Here is a 15,032-nt window from a genome sequence, read left to right on the forward strand (position 1 = left end):
TCAGCTTTTGTTTAATGGGGTAAGAAGTTGTTTGTAATTTATTGTGAATATGTAAATGTTTTGTAAATACTAAGGGTATAAACCCACACACCGTATAAGCAGCGTATTTACTGCTGCGATACGCAGCAAATACGCAGCAAACACGCAGCAGATTATATCTAAATAACTGAACACAGCATCAAATCTGTACCAACAAATCTGCTGCGTATTTGCTGCGTATTTGTTGCGTATCTGCTGTGTATACGGTCTGTGGGTTTGTACCCTAATACTGATTTTCAAGTAAAAGATTCACAGAGTGTATTGGTGCAGCCAGGGCCGATTCTAGGTTTTCTGCTGCCTGAGGCAAGAAATGAAATGGCGCCCACCCCCCCAAATTAACAATTAGTAGTTAAGAAATCTAGGTAGCCAACTGCATAAACAGATATATACATATATAGATATATACTAGCAGCAATATACGGCACATATATACCAATAATGAATATATTGCAGGGATATATTCTTTTTATGGCAATTACCATAATTAGACTGGGCTCAGCTACTAAGATCACTCCACACTTATACAGGGCACATGTGCTGTACATACAGGGCAGATAGATGTATATATATATATATATATATATATATATATATACACACGCACACACACATAGATATATATACATACACACACCCCAGGCCAGCAGTGAAAGGGTCAGGAGATCAGGCTGTATGGGAGGGGACAGGGCACACACAGCTTCCAGTCATTCCTGCTGTGTCTGTCAGCTCTGCTGTGGTGCTGGGCCTTCCTCCCCCTTCTCTCTGCTCTGACACAGACAGCCAGCAGCTAGGAGACAGCCGCCCCCAGTGACAATGCTGTTGGTTTTGGAGCTATGGAGAGGTGGGCTGAGGAGGAGGCAGAGGGGCCTGAGGAGGCAGGGTGCCTGGTGATGTGCCTGCAGTAAAAGTGAAAGTGAAAATAAGGGATTGTGCCGCCCCCTAGTGGAGCAAAGAATCTGCTGCCTGAGGTAGAAAGCTCACTCTGCCTCATGGCAGAAACGGCCCTGGGTGCAGCCACCACCAGATTGGATCTCACAGCCCCCCAAAAAACTATTGGGACCACTAGTATATTTCCAGATTTCTGTCTTTCTTACTCAAGCCATATTTCAGTTCACTACTGCTTGCACAGTGTAAAGGGGGTGTCACAGAGTGTATAGGTGCAGCCACCAACAGATTGTATACCACAGCTTCCCAAAAACTAGTGGGACCTGACCACCAGTAATTTTTTTTATTTCTGTATTTCTTACTGTGGGCATATCTAAGCTCACTGCTAATTGCCCTGTGTAAGTGCTGCTATACACCACATACGACACAGACTCTATACGACTACCTTCAAAAGTAGTCTGAGTAATATATTTTCTGGCTTGCTGTGATCTGTAGTGCAGCTATCTCAGTCTTGACTGTGCAGTGTCCATAAAATGGTGAAGCCCAGGGGTAAGGGTCGAGGACGAGGGCGTGGGGTTCCAAGAGATACAGTGGGCAGAGGCCGTGATTCTGGGCAGGGTGACACACCGCAGACATTCAATCCCTAGCTTCTTCTCGCAAGATACGGGGTCTCAGGGTACACCTGTCAGACTAACACAGACACAACCAGACAGTGGGCCCTATCTGAACCACCCACTGTCCCTGCCTAATTGCCTCAGCCGACCCTAGGCGGTCGCGGACAACCACGGAGATGTCCCCTGCGCTATATACGTGATACACAAAACAATACGGACAGACGAACACAATAAGGAATAGTAAACCAGGCCGGGTCAAACCACACGGGCAACGTAGTACAAAATCAGTAATCCAAAAGAGTAGTCACAAGTCAGGCAGGAGGTCAGAAAAACAAGTCGAGCAGTAGGAGGGATAGGACGGGGAGCGCAGGAATATACAAGGGAGAGCTGGGACCAGGAATACACCTAATTAGCCAGCGCTGGGACTCAGTCTGTGCTTAGCTTTTATGCTGACCAAGAGCCCGGTCTGGATCCTTATTGGACCAGCGCTCTGATCTTCCAGGTACAGACAGGCAGAGAAACCTGTCAATCACAGCAACAACACAGGTGTAAAATCAAGACCAGGTGCTTCTCAGCTTAACTCCTGCATAGCCAGAAGCTGAGAAGCAATCAGGTGTGGCACACAAAGGCAAAACACCAGGTCCAGTTCACACAGGCTACTGCAGATTCCTGACAACACCACTTTTAAAACCGCAGCAGCGTGAACAGGTGCTGACGTGGATAGCGAATAATGTGTTCAGTAACTTATCCACCACCCAGTCTTCCACACAGTCCACCTACGCTACCCAAAGGAGTGGAACCCTTGCTCCAGCAGCACAGCCTCCTTCCCCACAGCCTGGCCCTTCCAGGGAAAGAAGCAATACAGATCCACCACCACCACCATGCTTCTAGACCCTTCCCTGAGTCTGAGCACATTTATTGCAAATTTATTACAAATTTATTACAAAATCGTAACAAAGACTGCACAGTGTTTTGCTCATTCTTGAAAGATGAAGCTCAGTGATAAACAACTCTGAAAATTGTCCAATGGTTGCGGCAATATCTTTCTCCTTAAGGCCGGGTTCAGACTATGTAAGTGTGCGACTGTATATGCGGCTGTAATTGTGCGGCGGTATTTTTTGTGGTTCGTGTGTATGCTTGGAAGTATAGGATATGCGGCTGTCAAGGGCACACTCCGTATGAGTTTTGGGCCTGATTGTATCCGGGTCCGTAAAAAATGAGCAAGACCATTATTTCCGGCCCGAAAAGGTCCAAGTCGGCCGTAGGAAGTAACATTTGTCCCAGACGGAACCTCTGATTACAGCCGGATAAATCCGGATTCTGATTAGAATAGTTGATCAATGTGTAACGCCCCTTGAGTTTAAAAGGCCCAAGTGAATGGGCTTCAATAGGTGACCATCCTTTTAGGTGTCCCGATCTGGAGCTATGGCATGACGAGTAGCGGAGCATGATGGTGCCCGTCGTGGGCGACGTGGTTCTTGGCAGAGGGACATTGATGTTCCCCGCCTGATCGCAGAGGTAAATTTTCGCGAAGAATTATACTAATATTTATATTATGATTTTTATATGAAAATAGGATTTATACTCTCTCTCTCTGTGTGTTTCTCTGTATCTATCTATCTCTATACATATATATATATATATATATATATCGAGAATATCTAATATATTTTTATATATTTTAAAATTTATATATATATATATATATATATATATATATATGTTTATATATTTATGTGATGTTGTAAAGGTATATTTTTAGTTGCCAATTCACACGGTCGTCTCGGCCAAGAAACCCGCACCTAAGCCACATGTAAGACACATATGAATATAATGACTATTAGTCGTGTTGAATATCAGCGGTTTTGTTATGCGAGACGGGCGTGTGAATGTAAGCTTAAAAAAAAAAATAAAACTTGACTATTAACTTCGCAAACAATCAGCATATTGTAGCGTGATGTCTTTCCTTATATGCTATAGTATTTATTTTGAGTGAATTTAAAATATTAATGAACTATTTAGATATGGCTAATTTGTGAGCCGTTGTGACTGTACCGTTGTTCTTGTTATTCTAGTGTCGTTTTTAGTAAAAGTTAAATTTAAATGTAAATAATTTGTTTCGCTGTTCACAATGAGGTAACTTGCGTTTTTGATGCTTTTTTGTGGTTATATTGTGAATGTCAATATTAGTTAGCGTTCAAAATCTATTGTTTTCTAAAGCTATTTTTTGGTAATGGTTTTTAAATTTGTGTTTTTAATGTTGCGTTTTTAATGCGTTTTTTCGATTATATAGTGAATGTAAATATTATTAGGCGTTATAAATGTTGTGTTTTCTAAAGCTCTGGTTTTGTAATGGTTTTTGATGTTGCCTGATATGTTAGTGTTACATTTTGTGCATATTTCATGTATATAAAAAAAAATACGCGTTTTTGATGCGTTTTGTCGGTTATATTGTGAATGTCAATATAAATTTGCGTAATCAATGTAGTGTTTTATCAAGCTATTTTTTGGTAATGGTTTTTAATGTTGTCCGATATGTGAGCGTTATATTTTCATCATATTTTTAGGTATTCTAAAGACTGAAGCGTTTTTGATGCGTTTTTTAGCTTATATTGTGAATGTCAATATTATTTTGCGTCATAAATGTTGTGTTTTCTAAAGCTCTGGTTTTGTAATGCTTTTTCATGTTGGCTGATATGTAAGTGTAACATTTTGTGGATATTTCATGTAGTATAAAAAAAATGATGCGTTTTGGATGCGTTTTTCATGTAGCTTTCTTTTCGACGTTGTTGAATGTTATTGTCTGTCCCTCATTGAATCTTGAACTTAATGCAATACCTAACCTTCGATGTATTTAATTTCCAATATATTTTGATTAAAATTTAACATCTACTGTTTTATTGATAAATGTTGACCATACTTATGGCAAAATTGCAATATCTGTCACCATAGTCGTTGGGACATGTTTTAGCCACACACTACTGATAGCAAACCACCGCACACCCCAGAACAACCACCGCCAGTAGTGTAATTGTTAGCTTCACTCGTTTGCACATGTGTTGATGTTTTTTCTAACCAATGGTGATTTACTTTCTCATCAGGTGTGAATGCAAAGCTCTCATTGAGCTGGTCTTGTGGACTACTAATTAGTGCTAGTTAAGATACAAAGCCTTTACTGAATTACATAATTGCACACAAATCTTTGTATCTTTTCCTAAGTGTCTTCAAAGAGTTCTGGCATTCCTTTGTGTTGTGAGTCTTGGCTCAGTGGTTATTAGGCTGTGTTCATTAGATTACACAGGTGGTCTGTTGGAATCCCAACACCACTCTATGTAATGTAATTATGGAAAACATGTTATTCGTGTGGTTATTGTTCAAATAGATCTAGACACACAGAGAGGTGAAGTCAGATGGAGATGTGTATTGATTTATGTGTTCATATATTATTTTTCAGGTGCGGTCCCGTCCACATTTGTGGGACTTGACTGTGCGTGGCTACCACGACCGCGTCCTGCGTCGCGAGACGTGGGACACTATAGCAGCTCTGGTAGTCCCACAGTGGGGCGAGGTTACGGAGTCTGAGCAGATGCGGATGGGTATGTCGTATTGTCAAATCATGTATGACAGAAAATCTTTAAAAGAATGGCCGATATTCATAATAAGCCATCGAAATATTATAAAATAATTATTTATTTTAAAATTTTTTCTTATCCTTTTTTTTTTTCTCTTTTGTCAGTCCAAGCAGTGGAGACCCGCTGGTCAAGTGTGAGGGACCAGTACCAACGGGCGATACGCACGGAGGAGAGGGGTGGGGAGCCGACCTCCATGCGCTATGCGCCCCTGTTGGATTTTCTCCCGAGCCGGAGTCAACGGCTGTAAGGATATTTGGCTTATTAGCTAATGTATATAGTATCATAGTGTCCAATATCTAATAGATTATATCAAATCTTATATGGGACGAATTTCTACAAAGTCTGCCTTTGGATATTCAGCTGAACCTGCTCGATACTCACTGGCAGATTATATAATCCACTTTCCAGCACATTCTGCTTTATGTCGATATTTTCGATGAATGCCAAGACAATTCTCTGAAATGTATACATATAATTTGCCAACATACACTATTGCCATTCTTTATAACGCCTTAGTTGTATCATGTTTATTAGCCTTCATGATGGTGTATGTGACTGTCCACAGAGGGTTAATCTATTCTGATCAATCCCAATAGTCCCCTTTGCTCACAGTCAACCGAATGCTTACACACCACTCTGACTCATGCTTCAACATCCTGTAATTTAAGTCAAATATCTTACTTTCTGTCATGGCGCTAGACCAACATATCCAATTATAGTAAATTTAGCATATCAGGGTCACCCCCTCAGTTGTTCAGCGTGTGCTGTAGGTGGCAGAGCCAGTAAGCATGATGAATTAAATGCTCTTTTCCATGCAGCGGATAAGGTTGAATCTTTTGTGTCCTACTGTACAAAGCATTCAGAGAGCTGTTGGTCGCCCCACACTATTCACTTCCTGAATACTCAATGCTGGCCGGCCTGCTGCTCTGTCACTGTCAGTGTGGCCTGCGGGGATCAATGACAGCAGGGCCGATTCTAGCTTTTTTGCTGCCTGAGGCGAAAATTAAAATGGCGCCCCCCCTCCCCCGTTACTAGTATAATTTGTGTAGGAACTTTTCTCACGTATTCTCACGTCGGTACCTTAGCTATTAGTAAACAAATTATTTTCTCATTATGTATTATGATGTTCTGCAGAATCTCATCATAAACCTCAGCTACTGCAGAACCTCATCATACACCTCAGCTGCTGCAGAACCTTATCCTACACCTCAGCTGCTGCAGAACCTCATAATACATCTCAGCTGCTGCAGAACATCCCACTACACATCAGCTGCTGCAGAACATCACACTACACCTCAGCTGCTGCAGAACCTCTTCATACACCTCAGCTGCTGCAGAACATCACACTACACCTCAGCTGCTGCAGAACCTCATCCTACACCTCAGCTGCTGCAGAACCTCATCATACATCTCAGCTGCTGCAGAACATCCCACTACACATCAGCTGCTGCAGAACATCACACTACACCTCAGCTGCTGCAGAACCTCTTCATACACCTCAGCTGCTGCAGAACATCACACTACACCTCAGCTGCTGCAGAACCTCACACTACACCTCAGCTGCTGCAGAACCTCTTCATACACCTCAGCTGCTGCAGAACATCACACTACACCTCAGCTGCTGCAGATCACACTACACCTCAGCTGCTGCAGAACCTCTTCATACACCTCAGCTGTTGCAGAACATCCCACTACACCTCAGCTGCTGCAGAACATCCCACTACACCTCAGCTGTTGCAGAACATCACACTACACCTCAGCTGCTGCAGAACCTCTTCATACACCTCAGCTGCTGCAGAACATCACACTACACCTCAGCTGCTGCAGATCACACTACACCTCAGCTGCTGCAGAACCTCTTCATACACCTCAGCTGTTGCAGAACATCCCACTACACCTCAGCTGCTGCAGAACATCACACTACACCTCATATCAGTGATAGTGTGCTGTATACTTACAGAGGTGGTGCAGTCACAGAGGTCCCGGCAGGACAGGGAGGTCAGAGGTCATCCATCCTCAGCGCGGCGTCCAGATAAGGGAGCAGCTTCTCCTCACAGTGACAGGAGAGAGGGAGGGGGGAGGGGGAGAGAGAGAGGGAGGGGGAGCGCAGGGGCTTTCTCTCTCTCCCTCTCTCTACATACTCTACAGATAACTGTCATTCAGCAGGTGGTCTGCTGAATCCTCCGTCACTCCCCCCCACCCTCTGAAGACTGGAGGGAGCTGAGCACTCAACACAGGACCCGGTGGCCGGATGCACCAAGCCACGGAGTGCAGAGTGCAGTACAGTGATTCCCTAGGCAAAAGATTCGGGGCAGTGAACTTCCTGTTGGGGGCACTGGCCCCGGATCTTAATGCCTAGGGACACCACTGCACTCAGTACTGTGAGGAGATCGGGGCTGCTGTCATTTTAGCATTTTAGCTGAAGCCTCAGTCTGCCTCATGGCAGGAGCGGGCCTGAATGACAGGTACACAGCCCTGTTACTGGACGCTTGTGTCTCTGGTCACATTACTAACTCACGCCCCTCTCCATGATGTGCGACATGAAAAAACACTTGTTATTGTGTTGTCACAAGAATGCTTCCATGGCCACAACATGCCATGAAGATGAGAGCATTGTTGCCACAGTGAGAAAGGGGCAAATATTGAAACAATATGCATTATTTTATTTTTTATAACACACTAATCTGAACGAGTTGGAATAAATAGTTGTATGTCCTGACCTAGGATGCTGATAGTACTACATAATGTATTCCTGTTACCAAATAACAAATGTCAACATACTGTATGTTAGCAAAACAAAACAATTCTATATATTAAGTGACTTTATGAATGTGTCTACATTATCTAACCTTTCTGTCTCTCCACAGAACCAGTGGCAAATTCTCTGAGCCACCTGGAGGAGAGGATGCTGGTGGTGCTGACGTTCAAGCATCCCAGCAGGAGGGGGAGAGTGCCACGCCACCGCCATCACAGGAGCCAGCCAGTCCGACTCTTTCTGAGGGCACGGAGCAGATGCCAGGACCTTCTGGCTCTACTTCCATGCCCGAAGAGGAGGAGGCTGCAGCACCATCAACATCTGGTGCAGCTCCCAGTGGTGTGCCCCTGGCAGCTAGGCCAAGTCAGCCACTGACGAGGTCCACCACCACCACCAGGAGGCGCCGGGACCAAGAAGAACCTGAGTCAGCATTGACTGAGGTGGATCATTCTGTCATCGAGTTTGTGAGGCGGTTTGATGGAGGAGATGACCAGAATGACTTCTTCTGCCACTATCTGGGAGCCCGTTTACGGAATCTCCCTACTAATGTGGCACGTAGTGCGAGGCTCGTAACTGACTTCGTGCTGTCGTGTCACGAGCAGATTGACCCGGAAACTCTCCCCGACCCTTCCTACGTGGGCTACCTCCTACAGACGGTGTATGGGTTACACTTACGGAGGCCACGTATCCCGGAGGTGAACCTGTTCCCTCAGACCACTGAGCCCCCACCTCTGTCCCCCCCTGTCCCCCCAGCAGTTTCCCCAGAGCCACCTGGTGCCATGCCACCTCCATCTGAGGGTACTAGGGCCGTTCTTAGGCGCCAGCCACGGCGTGGACGGCGCTCTCGGGCTTCTCGTAACCTACCACCTTTATGATTTCTAGTATGTGATGTATGAGGCAATACATCATATTTGTTATTTTATCATATTTATTTTTATTTTTCTATTTTTTTTTATTTATAATTTTTTTTGTGTTTATGGCAAGTGGTCTGCTTCTTCTGGCCCAGAGAGGTCATTTTGTGTTAGGTTAGAGTAGGGTCCATGTCCCTGAGGACACCTTACCGTGGTGACATGGTACACTCTGTTTGAAAAAACAGTTTGCTAAGATCCTCATTTAAACAAAGTTAGAAAGATGTACAATCATAACTCTTGCCTTTTCAGATCTCCAGGGCTCCTGTTTCTTGTGTGTAGGGGACCTTGGGACCAGAAACTGTATGTGAGAAAATTTTGAGGCCAAGGACAGAAATGGACTCTAATAAAAACAGAGATCAGGTCATAAATGAAAGCCTCAGATCTGTCCTCTTTTTAAATCGATTCCTGCCTTTTGATTTATATGTTTGACTGATAATCTTGCACCTAATGTTTGTGTGTAAAATGGCCTATTTTATTTTTGTCTTTCTATACTATAATCACTTGCATCTGATATTTGATAGAGAACATGATTAATTTTTTCACTAATAATTCAAATCTATATTATATTTTCAGGCACATGATAACTAGCTTCATGATCCTAAATAAACTCAATACTAGATTTGGACATGAAAAAACAATGATACATTGTGTCGGAATTTTGAATTCTTTACATTCTTCAACACACATCAGCGTTATTGTCTCTCGATTGTGTTGTGGAATGTAGAGCTTTTGCTCAACGTTAGAAGTAAATCGAGCTGACTCAATGTTGGCTATGCTATAAAGTGGCCATTTGCAGTATGGAGAGGCCTAAAGCCTTTACAATGGGACATCAAGGATATGTTCACATGTGTTAAGAGACTTAACATTTTTATTTAGATTCTTATGCAGATGATTGTTTGGCTTGGCGCATAGTGCACTTGATGGATGTGTGTTCACGATGTATATGTCACATTTCCCAATACTCTCAGCCTTTTCTAAGCATCTTCTGGCACTACGCTAATCCGTGACTAAGACTTTATTCATGGTGTGTATTCGAGGAATATATGATAGTCTGCTCCTAGACTGGGCCACGAGATTGCCCTTTGTGAGACTGCAGCAGAATGCAATGATCTGTATGCAGTAAGCTTGCCCTTCCTGCGCCCTTCCCCCTCTGTCCTAATCTAACTTTTACTTTACTGTTGTGACATCATATTGCTTGACAAGTGTGACAATGTTTAGGAATACAATTCCTTGTATATTTCTATAATGTCTCCTGTTTTCACATCTCCTCGAAAAAGCTTAGCTGGTTGTGCAGTTTGTTTAGCTTAATCATTTGCATTAATGCGACATCACTATTATCCGTGTATCCAGATTACAACACTTTTTCTCTATGAATACAAAGACTCTATTTCATATGCTAATCACAAATGTGTTAACCCTATCAGTAACAAAGCTGAAAGCTAGCATAGATTTCCAATCAACATTGGTCTTTGGCGCAAAGGGCTTGTTATTTGCATATGTAAATCATTGTGCTCGCTCACATAGGGCCATAGTGGCTGATCCACAGGTTCGGTAGCTTCAATATAGAAAGGATCCGTGAAATAGTGGGGCCCAAGCGGCAAGCAGCTACGACATGGTGCAAACAAAGGGGTGTAAGGAATGAATCTATGAATAACAAACTTGTTGTTCTGTGGTCATTTCATGGCTGCACACCAGTTTTCTCCTTCTGGAGATAACACCTTTGTTTTAGATTAACTGACGACCAGTGAGTGCTTGGCCTGAGGGCTGGGTATGAGGTATCTTTGGTACAGGTGTGCTCTCGGCCTTGTATGAGAGTGGACATGTGTCCTAGACCTTTGCAGGTGCCTTTTGGCCCGGAAGGGAAAAGAATGCTGTGTGTTGGTGGCCCATTTCTTGTAGGAGTGGCCTAATGTTATATAGCATTGGTAGTGCATGTTGCTGAGTGCCACCCTGCACTCTTGATAGTTGCACCTATGTGATGAGAGCAGGATTGACACTTTGCATTGACATAGGATGATAGAAGAAAGAATTTCCCTTTTCGAAGCTTACCCATTATAGAAATGCTGTTTCGGAAAAATTCCTCACGGTGGTATCTTTTTTGTCCTTTGTTTACTTTCAAACATTACATAAACTACAGGGATGAATGTAAGAAGTCTTTGTGGCCAGGCTTCAGCTAGGCCGTGGTGTGACTGGATGGAGATAAAAAATGTATCATTTTTTGTTCCTATGGGTAGAAGCCAAGGTTATTTCTGATGTGTCTGTATTTGAACATCTGCACATTGAAACACGACCTAGCTGAATAAGTTTGTTTTACAGTAAAGGCTGATCGATGGACCCAGAGATGGTTATTGATCGCTCGATAATAGACGTCGTCAAGCTAATCAGTGAAGTAAGTTTTTTAATGAGGTGTTGTGAGTCGGTTCTACATAGATAAGCTCTTCGATATACACATATTTATATTCTCCTTTGGAGGCTGAGAAGCGAGTTGTGTGGCTGTGACTTCATGTATGAATTTCATTTGTTGTGTCACTCACATTTACATGCATGTTATTTCGAATGATTAGATTTTATGTTGGTTTATTTAATGTCCAAAAGTAAGATCTGTAATTCCAGCCTGTTTAAGGGAAAAATTATTTAACAATTAAAAATATATAATTTAATGACGACTATATGCTATATAATATTTATTTAATCGGGCCGATTGTCCATAGTGATTTAGTGGCACGATACATCGCTCATAGTAGTTAATGTAAGTACGATTGTGTGTAATTCCTATGTGTTTGCCATCAGGGGGCGCTTGAAATAGAGCAATTACTGGATTTGTCTTTTCCTATGTGTGTGTCTCCTCCAAATCTGTGAATGTGTTAGCTATTTTTGGCCAGGTAACGCACATCATATTTTCGGCGATATTTCTAAGTAATGGCTAGTCGAGGAATTTTCCTTGTAAGAGCACATGTTGCTGGGCAACCAGGGCGTGACTTATGTTTTGTTTTAGCGAGATGGCCGTGCACCTAACTCCCTCCCCGCTCCCTCCATGATGGTTGTTGGCGGCACATACACAGGACAAATCCTGCCATAATGTGCCGATAGTGTCATCATAACGAGTTCGCTTTAATAGGACGCAAATCATGCACAACATCCGGCGCAGGGTGATGGTATAGGCTAGCGACACAGCGTGGACACGCCTCCTCTCTGTAGTCCATGCATGTCATCAGTGTGCGTAGCGGGGGGGGGGGGGGTTTAACCGGAGTGTTTGGTGTGCTGTGCTAATTGTGTTCAGTGCTAGGCTAATGGCTACTTATGCTTTTACCGCTGCTCTGCTTTCTACTTTGTCATCCGTTGTAACGTCGGAAGCACACACTATAAGCACCAGCCACGTTGTAAGCGGCGTGGACGGCCATTATGGCACTTGTAGTGCACCTGCTTACGACGTGACAAGGGCGGAGAAATGGCTAAGCTGAGCAGCGTTACATGGTCTCACATAGCCATTAGCCTAGCACAGGACACACAATTGTGAGCCCCCCGCTACGGCCAGTGCTGACGTGCCGATACTACAGAGAGGAGGCGTGTCCCCCCGGGTCGCTATCCGATACCAGCCCCCCGCACCGGATTGTGGGGTCCCATTCCCTAGTAGTAAGCCGAGGTATTTGAGCCTTATACTATGAACACATGATGTGAGTAGTAGTGTACTGTGTATATGATATGTTCCGCCAGCAGACATCATGGAGGGAGGAGGGAGGGAGGTAGCTGCACGGGAAGCTGGAGAACCCACCCACATAAGTGACGTAATATTTTGACTCAAACATGGCGTGTAGCATGGAAAATAGGATGACTAGCTATGACCTTAATCTATCAGTGTTTCCAAGACCTTAATGTAATTTTTGATCTTTTTCAGGTCCATGCTCGGCCACTGCTATGGGACGGCCCTGCGCCTGGGTACACAAGCCTGCTAAGGCGGAGTGCCGCATGGAGGGAGGTTGCCCGGATTGTATACCCAGATTGGGACAAGCATACTAGATTACAGAAATGGATAATTGGTAAGTTGTTTAGCCACTATGGCAAACAAGAAACTTTACTGTTATGGTCACCTGACGCTCATATATTACTAATGTCTGTACGCTTTTTGCTTTCAGCCAAACATGTGGAGACCAGGTGGGCCAGTGTGAGGGACAGATTCATCAGGGAGCGACGCCAGCTGATGAGGCGTGGGGCCTCACAACAAGAACTGGCCTCTTTGCGTTTTGCCCCAATGCTGCGTTTCATTTTGAATTCCAGCAGACGCCGCAAGTAAGTGTGTGTGTTAATTGCATGTATCCATGCTAGGATCAGATGATGACAGAAGTAGGTCAGTGTCTTATGTGTGCAGACATAGACATGTGTTATATTTAGTGAGATTATATACATTGAGGGTCCTGCAGGGGGAGCACTATATTTAGGGAACACTTTAGAGTAATATATACTTAGGCAACATCATGCGCCCCCTGCTGGACACAAGACAATTAACAAATGCAGCGTGGCCTAACCGCCTTTGGACCACCTTTTGATCAGTCCAGGATAGAATACATAACAGTAATAAATATTTATGCCAATAGCATGGACTGTAGTCATAATGTTTAAACAATGGACCCAATGTGTCCATAGTACAGAACTATGTTCCACTCGGGTCGGTTTGTGAAGACCAGCATTTTGGGGTACCAGTGTGTGAATGTAGTGAGCAAAGTTCTAATGTGACACATAAAACATATAGAAGAAAAGATTCCTAAACCAGGCAGAGTAACATACTGCATTGGATGCATATTGTTTATTTAGACTTACAACAATGTCTAAAACCGAATTTGTCATCTTAGATTGTGACCAGTGTTGTTTTCTCCGCAGAGCAGAACTAGTTCAGCAAACAGCAGAGGCCTCATCAGATGAAGAGAATGAAGAACCTCATCTGGCCGAGGCACTGCCCATGACTCCACCACCAAGATGGCAAGAGGGCCCTGTGGAGCCTGGCGAGGGAGACTCACATCTGGCTTGACCGTCCAACCACATTTGTGGGCGTTCCGCACTCCCTCTCCTCACCTCCACCAACACCACCCCTTGTCTGGTAGACTGTAGGGCCCTTGTGCCAACCTCGGATTACTAGCATTCATCTTTTCATAACATTTGTGCGCACCAGGACCACATCAACAACAGACTCTTTACAAGGTCTGGCATCACATTAGCTACGGATGACAGTAAGAGCTTGGGGGGATGGGGATGTCCCTTTTAGGTTTGTGTTGCCAGACTACAGTCAGGCTGGCTGTGGCCTTCACATAATGGGCAGACTACTGCCTCTGCACACTATTCTAACTACTGTCAACATGGTAAAAAGTAGTGGGCACACACCCTCTGCCACATCCACCCAGACACACTATCATATGATCTGTGTTTTTGTTTGATATGTAATAAAACCATTTTGATATATCTAATTTTGTGCCAAATTTTTTTTTTTTACTTCTTTAGGTTTCAGTGTTTAATCCTTAAAAACACATTAATAATTACTGACTGGCACTAAGGACCACCCAAATACTATAAAAAAAACATGTTCTACTTTGTTTGCATACGAAGATGTATTGAATGTTGCTATTCTGTGTTTGTAAAGTTTTGTCTATGCTCCACGTTTGTAGCTAATTAGCACATGCTGGATGTCCTGCAGGAGGATAGTTCGAATAATATCTGACACATTGCTCTATGTCGAAATTAGTGTGTCCTGATGATAAAGATTAATGTAGTAAACAATTTTATTGATCATCCCAACCCTCTCCTGCTCTGGCCACTTCCTGCCTTGCCCACAGATGTCAGCAGAGAGCAGTGTCAGACATTAAAAACACTGAATAGCAACATTCACTACATCTTCGTAGTGGGTTCACACTACGTGTATTTCAGTCAGTATATTTCTGTCAGTATTGCTACCAAAACCAGGAGTGGATTCAAAACACAGAAAGGATCTGTTCACACAATGTAGAAATTGAGTGGATGGCCCCCATTTAATGTGAAAGATTTGCTGTTATTTTCAAACAACGGCTGGTATTTAGAAATAATGGCCCTTATTTAGTGTTATATGGCGCCCATCCACTCCATTTCAACATTGTGTGAACAGAGCCTTTCTGTGGTTTTAATCCACTCCTGGTTTTGGTTGCAATACTGAAAGAAATAGACAGATGTAGAC

The sequence above is a fragment of the Dendropsophus ebraccatus genome, chromosome 12 (assembly GCF_027789765.1).
Source record: "Dendropsophus ebraccatus isolate aDenEbr1 chromosome 12, aDenEbr1.pat, whole genome shotgun sequence".
NCBI classification, from domain to species: Eukaryota; Metazoa; Chordata; class Amphibia; order Anura; family Hylidae; genus Dendropsophus; species Dendropsophus ebraccatus.